The following is a 10114-nucleotide window of genomic DNA, read 5'->3' as shown; positions in this document are numbered from 1 at the left end:
GTGGGTAACGGGGTGGGTACTAAGGTGCGTGCCAAGGTGGGTCATGGGGTGGGTGCCAAGGTGGGCACCAGGGTGGGTGTGCACCAACCCTAGCCAGGGTAGGTCACGGGGTGGTTGTCGGGGTGGGCGTCAAGGAGCCAAGGTGGGTGGCAAGTAGCCAAGTTGCGTGCCAAGGTGGGTGTCGGGGTGGGTGCCAAGGATCCAAGGTGGGTGCCAAGGAACCAAGGTGGGTGTCTGGGTGGGTGCCGAGGTGGGAGCCAGGGTGGGTCCCAAGGTGAGTGCAAAGGTGGGTGCCAGGGTCAAGGTGAGTGCCAATGTGGGTTCCAAGGTGCCAGGGTCAGGGTGAGTGCCAATGTGGGTTCAAAGGTGCTAAGTTGGGTGCGAGGTTGGGTGCGAGGGTGGGTGGGTGCCAAGGTGTGCTAGGTGGAAGCCCGGGTGGGTCGGCATCCCATGGGTGTCGAGTTGGGTGCCTGATGGGTGCTTCTTGTCAAGTTTTAGTCGTCGGGACTCATTTCGAGCCTTAGAGGTCGTTTCTTGTCCGGTTGCCCTGTCTTCGACCTGGGAACCCAATTTTGGTCCTCGGGTCCCATTTTTTTTTGTCTCGCATCCCACTTTTGGCCTGTGGCCTTTTCGGGGTCGATTCTCGTTTTGGGCATCAGAGCATGTTTCTTCTCCTAAAACCCAATATTTGTTTATTAAGTCTCGGAACACATTTTTGTTCTCGTGGACCCATCATGGGTCTTGGAACGCATTTGTGGTCCTTGGGTCCCATTTTGCATCCCGAAACTTGTGTTTTGGTGCTTGATCCCTATTTTGGGTGCCCACCTTGCACCAAGTGCGCACCCGGGGCAAACCGAGCGCCTTGGTGCACCGGGGCAAGATCGAGCGTGCACCCGAGGCGCCCCGAACATGCACCAAGGTGCACTCGGCCCACATGTGAGCGCAGGTCGTTGCGCCCGAGGTGGTGTGTGGGCACCGCGTTGCAGACGGGACACTGCACGCACACGACGCCCCGTCCAGGTGCACGCACGTAGGCCGGGCCGGGTGCACACCCGACGCCCTAGCAAGGTGCGCGCACCCGGGCAGGGCTCACACTTGGCGAACGGGGCGCACTTCGCGAGGGAGGGTGTGCACCTCGACGGGGGTGGGTGGCCGGGGTGGATTCGCACGTGGGTCGCGGTTTGCTAAGTACACACTGCGACAAGCTCATAACGGGTGCGATCATACCAGCGTTAGTGCACCGGATCCCATCAGAACTCCGCAGTTAAGCGCGCTTGGGCCGGAGTAGTACTGGGATGGGTGACCTCCCGGGAAGTCCCGGTGTTGCACCCTTTTTTAGTTTTTCGCCGGGCGTCGCAATGCTATTTGAATAAACCTTTTGCCCGTTTGCGTTCTCGTCGGGGCCGGGCCGGGCCGGGGTGCGCTGCCCGCACTACCGCGCGCGCGGGGGCGACACCGAGCGCGCACCCGAGGCGCCCCGAGCACACAGGCCACGGTGCAACCCGGGCGTTGTGCGCGCACCCCGGTGCGCCCGAGGTGCTGCGCGCGCACCCAGGTGAAATCGGTGTGCACCTCGGCCAGTGCGCGCTCGGTCGAGTCGCGCACGTTGGCCAAGGTGCACGGTGATGTTTCTTACTCTAAGGTTCCGCACCAGACGCCCGGGACAGGTGAGCGAAGCTGGGCGGGGCCGGGTGCGCGGCCGGGGCAGGTGCACGCAGCTGGAGAGAGCTTTGGAGCACACCAGAGGTGCGCACCTTGGAGCACACTTCGGAGCGCACCAATGATGCGCTCCATTCAAAAGTTTCCTGAAAAGGCAAAAAAAGTTGAGATTATAGAATTTCCCACTTGAGAGATTGTAAAAAAAAAAAATTTAAAATGAAGGAAACGCGGGTGCCAAGGTGTGCGCGCCCGGGTGCGCAGCCCAGCCAAGGTGTGCGCACCAAGGCGCCCACCCTGGCGAAGGTGCACGCAAGGTGCGCACCCGAGGCAAACCGGACAATTAACCCAACTTTCGACTTCGCGCGCACCTGCGCACCTTGGAGCGCACTTCGGAGCGCTCCTTGGTGCGCACCAATCTTGGGCACCTCGGAGTGCACCATGGCGCCCACCAAGGTGCGCACCCGGGGCAAACCGAGCTCCGACTTCGTGCGCACCTTGGAGCGCACGAAAGGTGCGCACCATGGCGCCCACCAAGGTGCGCAGCCCAGCCAAGGCGTGCGCATCAAGGTGCGCACCCTGGCGAAGGTGCGCACCCGGGGCAAACCGAGCTCCGACTTCGTGCGCACCTTGGAGCGCACAAAGGGTGCGCAACCCAGCCAAGGTGTGCGCACCCCGGGCAAACCGAGCTCCGAATCGTGCGCACCTTGGAGCACACTTCGGAGCCCTCCTTGGTGCGCACCGATGTTGCGCACCTCGGAGCGCACCCGGGGAAAACAATGCAATTAACCCGACTTTCGACTTCGTGGGCACCTCGGAGCGCTCTCGGGTTCGCACCTCGGAGCACACCGAGGTGCGCACCTTTGATGCGCTGCCTTCACCAATTTCCAGAAAAGGCAAGAAAACATTGAGAAGGTGTGCGCACCGAGGTGCCCACCCTGGCGAAGGTGCACGCGAGGTGCGCACCCGGGGCAAACCGGGCTCCGACTTCGTGCACGCCATGCTGCGCACCTTGGAGGGCCATGGTGCGCACCTTGGAGCACACTTCGGAGCGCTCAATGGTGCCCAACCCAGCCAAGGTGCCCACCGCGGCGAAGGTGCACGCGAGGTGCGCACCCGGGGCAAACCGGGCTCCGACTTCGTGCACGCCGCACCTTGGAGCACACTTCGGAGCGCTCCTTGGTGCGCACCAGGGCGCGCAACCCAGCCAAGGTGCCCACCCCGGCGAAGGTGCACGCGGGGTGCGCACCCGGGGCAAACCGGGCTCCGACTTCGTGCACGCCATGGTGCCCACCGCGGCGAAGGTGCACGCGAGGTGCGCACCCGGGGCAAACCGGGCTCCGACTTCGTGCACGCCGCACCTTGGAGCACACTTCGGAGCGCTCCTTGGTGCGCACCAGGGCGCGCAACCCAGCCGAGGTGCCCACCCCGGCGAAGGTGCACGCGAGGTGCGCACCCGGGGCAAACCGGGCTCCGACTTCGTGCACGCCATGGTGCCCACCGCGGCGAAGGTGCACGCGAGGTGCGCACCCGGGGCAAACCGGGCTCCGACTTCGTGCACGCCGCACCTTGGAGCACACTTCGGAGCGCTCCTTGGTGCGCACCATGGTGCCCACCAGGGCGCGCAACCCCGCCGAAGGTGCACGCGAGGTGCGCACCCGGGGCAAACCGGGCTCCGACTTCGTGCACGCCGCACCTTGGAGCACACTTCGGAGCGCTCCTTGGTGCGCACCAGGGCGCGCAACCCCGCCGAAGGTGCACGCGAGGTGCGCACCCGGGGCAAACCGGGCTCCGACTTCGTGCACGCCATGGTGCGCACCAGGGTGCCCACCGCGGCGAAGGTGCGCACCCGGGGCAAACCGGGCTCCGACTTCGTGCACGCCGCACCTTGGAGCACACTTCGGAGCGCTCCTTGGTGCGCACCAGGGCGCGCAACCCAGCCGAGGTGCCCACCCCGGCGAAGGTGCACGCGAGGTGCGCACCCGGGGCAAACCGGGCTCCGACTTCGTGCACGCCATGGTGCCCACCGCAGCGAAGGTGCGCACCCGGGGCAAACCGGGCTAGGACTTCGTGCACGCCGCACCTTGGAGCACACTTCGGAGCGCTCCTTGGTGCGCACCATGGTGCCCACCAGGCCGCGCAACCCAGCCAAGGTGTGCGCACCAAGGTGCACGCGAGGTGCGCACCCGGGGCAAACCGGGGTCCGGCTTCGTGCACGCCGCACCTTGGAGCACACATCGGGGCGCTCCCGGGTTCGCACCGGCGTTGCGCACCGTGGTGGGCACCTCGGAGCGCACCGTGGTGGGCACCTCGGAGCACACCAAGGTGGGCAGCGAGGTGCGCACCTTTGATGCGATGCCTTCACTAATTTCCATAAAAGGCAAAACAAAACGAGATTTTAAAATTTCCGTTTTGAAAGATAGTGAGAAAAAGGGAATGCTGGTGCCATCTTGAGCCCGCCCTGGTGCGCAGCCCAGCCAAGGTGTGCGCACCAAGGTGCCCACCCTGGCGAAGGTGCGCGCCCGGGCAATTAACCCAACTTCCAACTTCGCGCGCGCCAGGGTGGGAGCGCACCCAACAACCGGGCCTGGGAAGAGCCAATGCGAGAAACCCCACCAAACGCTCTGACAAAAAAAGAGGGGGCGCTCCAGTAACCCCGCTTCGGAGCGCACCCTGGGCAAACCCAGCCAGGGTGCCCACCCCGGCCAAGGTGCAGGCGAGGTGCGCACCCGGGGCAAACCGGGCTCCGACAACGTGCACGCCGCACCTTGGAGCACACTTCGTAGCGCTCCCGGGTGCGCACCTCAGAGCACACCAAGGTGGGCAGCGAGGTGCGCACCTTTGATGCGCTGCCTTCACTAATTTCCAGAAAAGGCAAAAAAAAGAGGAGATTTTAAAATTTCCGTTTTGAAAGATAGTGAAAAAAACGGAACGCGGGTGCCATCTTGAGCCCGCCCGGGTGCACAGCCCAGGTAAGGTGCCCACCCTGGCAAAGGTGCGCACCCGGGCAATTAACCCTACTTCCGACTTCGTGCGCGCCAGGGTGGCAACCGGGCCTGGGAAGAGCCAATGCGAGAAACCCCACCAAACGCTCCGACAAAAAAAGAGGCGGCGCTCCAATAACCCCGCTTCGGAGCGCAGCCGGGGCAAACCCAGCCAAGGTGCCCACCCCGACGAAGGTGCACGCGAGGTGCGCACCCGGGGCAAACCGGGCTCCGACAACGTGCACGCAGCACCTTGGAGCACACTTCGAAGCACTCCCGGGTGCCCACCGGCGTTGCGCACCGTGGTGGGCAGCGAGGTGCGCACCTTTGATGCGCTGCCTTCACTAATTTCCAGAAAAGGCAAAAAAAAATGAGATTTTAAAATTTCCGTTTTGAAAGATAGTGAAAAAAACGGAACGCGGGTGCCATCTTGAGCCCGCCCTGGTGCGCAGCCCAGGCAAGGCATGCGCACCAAGGTGCCCACCCGCGGTGCACACCCGGGGCAAACCGGGCTCCGACTTCGTGCAGGCCGCACCTTGGAGCACACTTCGGAGCGCTCCTTGGTGCGCACCATGGTGCCCACCAGGGCGCACCCGGGGCAAACCGGGCTCCGACTTCGTGCACGCCGCACCTTGGAGCACACATCGGAGCGCTCCCAGGTTCGCACCAGCGTTGCGCACCTTTGATGCGCTGCCTTCACTAATTTCCAGAAAAGGCAAAAAAAAACGATATTTTAAAATTTCCGTTCTGAAAGATAGTGAAAAAAACGGAACGCGGGTGCCATCTTGAGCCCTTCCTGGTGCGCAGCCCAGGCAAGTTGTGCGCACCAAGGTGCCCACCCTGGCGGAGGTGCGCGCCCGGGGCAAACCGGGCTCCGACTTCGTGCACTGCATGGTGCCCACCAAGGCGCGCAACCCAGCCAAGGTGCCCACCGCAGCGAAGGTGCACGCGAGGTGCGCACCCGAGGTGCACACCCGGGGCAAACCGAGCTCCGACTTCGTGCACGCCGCACCTTGGAGCACACTTCAGAGCGCTCCTTGGTGCGCACCAGGGCGCGCAACCCAGCCAAGGTGCTCACCCCGGCGAAGGTGCACGCGAGGTGCGCACCCGGGGCAAGCCGGGCTCGGACTTCGTGCACGCCGCACCTTGGAGCACACATCGGAGCGCTCCCGGGTTCGCACCAGCATTGCGCACCTTTGATGCGCTGCCTTCACTAATTTCCAGAAAAGGCAAAAAAAAAAAAAAAAACGAGATTTTAAAATTTCCGTTTTGAAAGATAGTGAAAAAAACGGAACGCGGGTGCCATCTTGAGCCCGCCCTGGTGTGCAGCCCAGGCAAGTTGTGCGCACCAAGGCACCCACCCTGGCCAAGGTGGGTCACGGGGTGGGTCCTAGGGTGGGTAACGGGGTGGGTACTAAGGTGCGTGCCAAGGTGGGTCATGGGGTGGGTGCCAAGGTGGGCACCAGGGTGGGTGTGCACCAACCCTAGCCAGGGTAGGTCACGGGGTGGTTGTCGGGGTGGGCGTCAAGGAGCCAAGGTGGGTGGCAAGTAGCCAAGTTGCGTGCCAAGGTGGGTGTCGGGGTGGGTGCCAAGGATCCAAGGTGGGTGCCAAGGAACCAAGGTGGGTGTCTGGGTGGGTGCCGAGGTGGGAGCCAGGGTGGGTCCCAAGGTGAGTGCAAAGGTGGGTGCCAGGGTCAAGGTGAGTGCCAATGTGGGTTCCAAGGTGCCAGGGTCAGGGTGAGTGCCAATGTGGGTTCAAAGGTGCTAAGTTGGGTGCGAGGTTGGGTGCGAGGGTGGGTGGGTGCCAAGGTGTGCTAGGTGGAAGCCCGGGTGGGTCGGCATCCCATGGGTGTCGAGTTGGGTGCCTGATGGGTGCTTCTTGTCAAGTTTTAGTCGTCGGGACTCATTTCGAGCCTTAGAGGTCGTTTCTTGTCCGGTTGCCCTGTCTTCGACCTGGGAACCCAATTTTGGTCCTCGGGTCCCATTTTTTTTTGTCTCGCATCCCACTTTTGGCCTGTGGCCTTTTCGGGGTCGATTCTCGTTTTGGGCATCAGAGCATGTTTCTTCTCCTAAAACCCAATATTTGTTTATTAAGTCTCGGAACACATTTTTGTTCTCGTGGACCCATCATGGGTCTTGGAACGCATTTGTGGTCCTTGGGTCCCATTTTGCATCCCGAAACTTGTGTTTTGGTGCTTGATCCCTATTTTGGGTGCCCACCTTGCACCAAGTGCGCACCCGGGGCAAACCGAGCGCCTTGGTGCACCGGGGCAAGATCGAGCGTGCACCCGAGGCGCCCCGAACATGCACCAAGGTGCACTCGGCCCACATGTGAGCGCAGGTCGTTGCGCCCGAGGTGGTGTGTGGGCACCGCGTTGCAGACGGGACACTGCACGCACACGACGCCCCGTCCAGGTGCACGCACGTAGGCCGGGCCGGGTGCACACCCGACGCCCTAGCAAGGTGCGCGCACCCGGGCAGGGCTCACACTTGGCGAACGGGGCGCACTTCGCGAGGGAGGGTGTGCACCTCGACGGGGGTGGGTGGCCGGGGTGGATTCGCACGTGGGTCGCGGTTTGCTAAGTACACACTGCGACAAGCTCATAACGGGTGCGATCATACCAGCGTTAGTGCACCGGATCCCATCAGAACTCCGCAGTTAAGCGCGCTTGGGCCGGAGTAGTACTGGGATGGGTGACCTCCCGGGAAGTCCCGGTGTTGCACCCTTTTTTAGTTTTTCGCCGGGCGTCGCAATGCTATTTGAATAAACCTTTTGCCCGTTTGCGTTCTCGTCGGGGCCGGGCCGGGCCGGGGTGCGCTGCCCGCACTACCGCGCGCGCGGGGGCGACACCGAGCGCGCACCCGAGGCGCCCCGAGCACACAGGCCACGGTGCAACCCGGGCGTTGTGCGCGCACCCCGGTGCGCCCGAGGTGCTGCGCGCGCACCCAGGTGAAATCGGTGTGCACCTCGGCCAGTGCGCGCTCGGTCGAGTCGCGCACGTTGGCCAAGGTGCACGGTGATGTTTCTTACTCTAAGGTTCCGCACCAGACGCCCGGGACAGGTGAGCGAAGCTGGGCGGGGCCGGGTGCGCGGCCGGGGCAGGTGCACGCAGCTGGAGAGAGCTTTGGAGCACACCAGAGGTGCGCACCTTGGAGCACACTTCGGAGCGCACCAATGATGCGCTCCATTCAAAAGTTTCCTGAAAAGGCAAAAAAAGTTGAGATTATAGAATTTCCCACTTGAGAGATTGTAAAAAAAAAAAATTTAAAATGAAGGAAACGCGGGTGCCAAGGTGTGCGCGCCCGGGTGCGCAGCCCAGCCAAGGTGTGCGCACCAAGGCGCCCACCCTGGCGAAGGTGCACGCAAGGTGCGCACCCGAGGCAAACCGGACAATTAACCCAACTTTCGACTTCGCGCGCACCTGCGCACCTTGGAGCGCACTTCGGAGCGCTCCTTGGTGCGCACCAATCTTGGGCACCTCGGAGTGCACCATGGCGCCCACCAAGGTGCGCACCCGGGGCAAACCGAGCTCCGACTTCGTGCGCACCTTGGAGCGCACGAAAGGTGCGCACCATGGCGCCCACCAAGGTGCGCAGCCCAGCCAAGGCGTGCGCATCAAGGTGCGCACCCTGGCGAAGGTGCGCACCCGGGGCAAACCGAGCTCCGACTTCGTGCGCACCTTGGAGCGCACAAAGGGTGCGCAACCCAGCCAAGGTGTGCGCACCCCGGGCAAACCGAGCTCCGAATCGTGCGCACCTTGGAGCACACTTCGGAGCCCTCCTTGGTGCGCACCGATGTTGCGCACCTCGGAGCGCACCCGGGGAAAACAATGCAATTAACCCGACTTTCGACTTCGTGGGCACCTCGGAGCGCTCTCGGGTTCGCACCTCGGAGCACACCGAGGTGCGCACCTTTGATGCGCTGCCTTCACCAATTTCCAGAAAAGGCAAGAAAACATTGAGAAGGTGTGCGCACCGAGGTGCCCACCCTGGCGAAGGTGCACGCGAGGTGCGCACCCGGGGCAAACCGGGCTCCGACTTCGTGCACGCCATGCTGCGCACCTTGGAGGGCCATGGTGCGCACCTTGGAGCACACTTCGGAGCGCTCAATGGTGCCCAACCCAGCCAAGGTGCCCACCGCGGCGAAGGTGCACGCGAGGTGCGCACCCGGGGCAAACCGGGCTCCGACTTCGTGCACGCCGCACCTTGGAGCACACTTCGGAGCGCTCCTTGGTGCGCACCAGGGCGCGCAACCCAGCCGAGGTGCCCACCCCGGCGAAGGTGCACGCGGGGTGCGCACCCGGGGCAAACCGGGCTCCGACTTCGTGCACGCCATGGTGCCCACCGCGGCGAAGGTGCACGCGAGGTGCGCACCCGGGGCAAACCGGGCTCCGACTTCGTGCACGCCGCACCTTGGAGCACACTTCGGAGCGCTCCTTGGTGCGCACCAGGGCGCGCAACCCAGCCGAGGTGCCCACCCCGGCGAAGGTGCACGCGAGGTGCGCACCCGGGGCAAACCGGGCTCCGACTTCGTGCACGCCATGGTGCCCACCGCGGCGAAGGTGCACGCGAGGTGCGCACCCGGGGCAAACCGGGCTCCGACTTCGTGCACGCCGCACCTTGGAGCACACTTCGGAGCGCTCCTTGGTGCGCACCATGGTGCCCACCAGGGCGCGCAACCCCGCCGAAGGTGCACGCGAGGTGCGCACCCGGGGCAAACCGGGCTCCGACTTCGTGCACGCCGCACCTTGGAGCACACTTCGGAGCGCTCCTTGGTGCGCACCAGGGCGCGCAACCCCGCCGAAGGTGCACGCGAGGTGCGCACCCGGGGCAAACCGGGCTCCGACTTCGTGCACGCCATGGTGCGCACCAGGGTGCCCACCGCGGCGAAGGTGCGCACCCGGGGCAAACCGGGCTCCGACTTCGTGCACGCCGCACCTTGGAGCACACTTCGGAGCGCTCCTTGGTGCGCACCAGGGCGCGCAACCCAGCCGAGGTGCCCACCCCGGCGAAGGTGCACGCGAGGTGCGCACCCGGGGCAAACCGGGCTCCGACTTCGTGCACGCCATGGTGCCCACCGCGGCGAAGGTGCGCACCCGGGGCAAACCGGGCTAGGACTTCGTGCACGCCGCACCTTGGAGCACACTTCGGAGCGCTCCTTGGTGCGCACCATGGTGCCCACCAGGCCGCGCAACCCAGCCAAGGTGTGCGCACCAAGGTGCACGCGAGGTGCGCACCCGGGGCAAACCGGGGTCCGGCTTCGTGCACGCCGCACCTTGGAGCACACATCGGGGCGCTCCCGGGTTCGCACCGGCGTTGCGCACCGTGGTGGGCACCTCGGAGCGCACCGTGGTGGGCACCTCGGAGCACACCAAGGTGGGCAGCGAGGTGCGCACCTTTGATGCGATGCCTTCACTAATTTCCATAAAAGGCAAAACAAAACGAGATTTTAAAATTTCCGTTTTGAAAGATAG

At 64.1% G+C, this 10114-nt stretch overlaps 2 non-coding genes across 2 annotated transcripts; both read left to right on the top strand.

Annotated features, from left to right (window-relative positions):
• Positions 1-1213: 1213 nt before the first annotated feature.
• Positions 1214-1332, top strand: LOC131863524 (5S ribosomal RNA). The gene has a single exon (XR_009362424.1). It is a non-coding gene; the product is annotated as a 5S ribosomal RNA (ribosomal RNA).
• Positions 1333-7248: 5916 nt separating this feature from the next.
• Positions 7249-7367, top strand: LOC131863523 (5S ribosomal RNA). The gene has a single exon (XR_009362423.1). It is a non-coding gene; the product is annotated as a 5S ribosomal RNA (ribosomal RNA).
• Positions 7368-10114: the final 2747 nt, after the last annotated feature.

The sequence above is a fragment of the Cryptomeria japonica genome, unplaced genomic scaffold (genome assembly GCF_030272615.1).
Source record: "Cryptomeria japonica unplaced genomic scaffold, Sugi_1.0 HiC_scaffold_64, whole genome shotgun sequence".
In the NCBI taxonomy this organism is placed as follows: Eukaryota; Viridiplantae; Streptophyta; class Pinopsida; order Cupressales; family Cupressaceae; genus Cryptomeria; species Cryptomeria japonica.
Note: the sequence above shows the minus strand (reverse complement) of the source record. Positions and strands in the feature narration are given on the sequence as shown.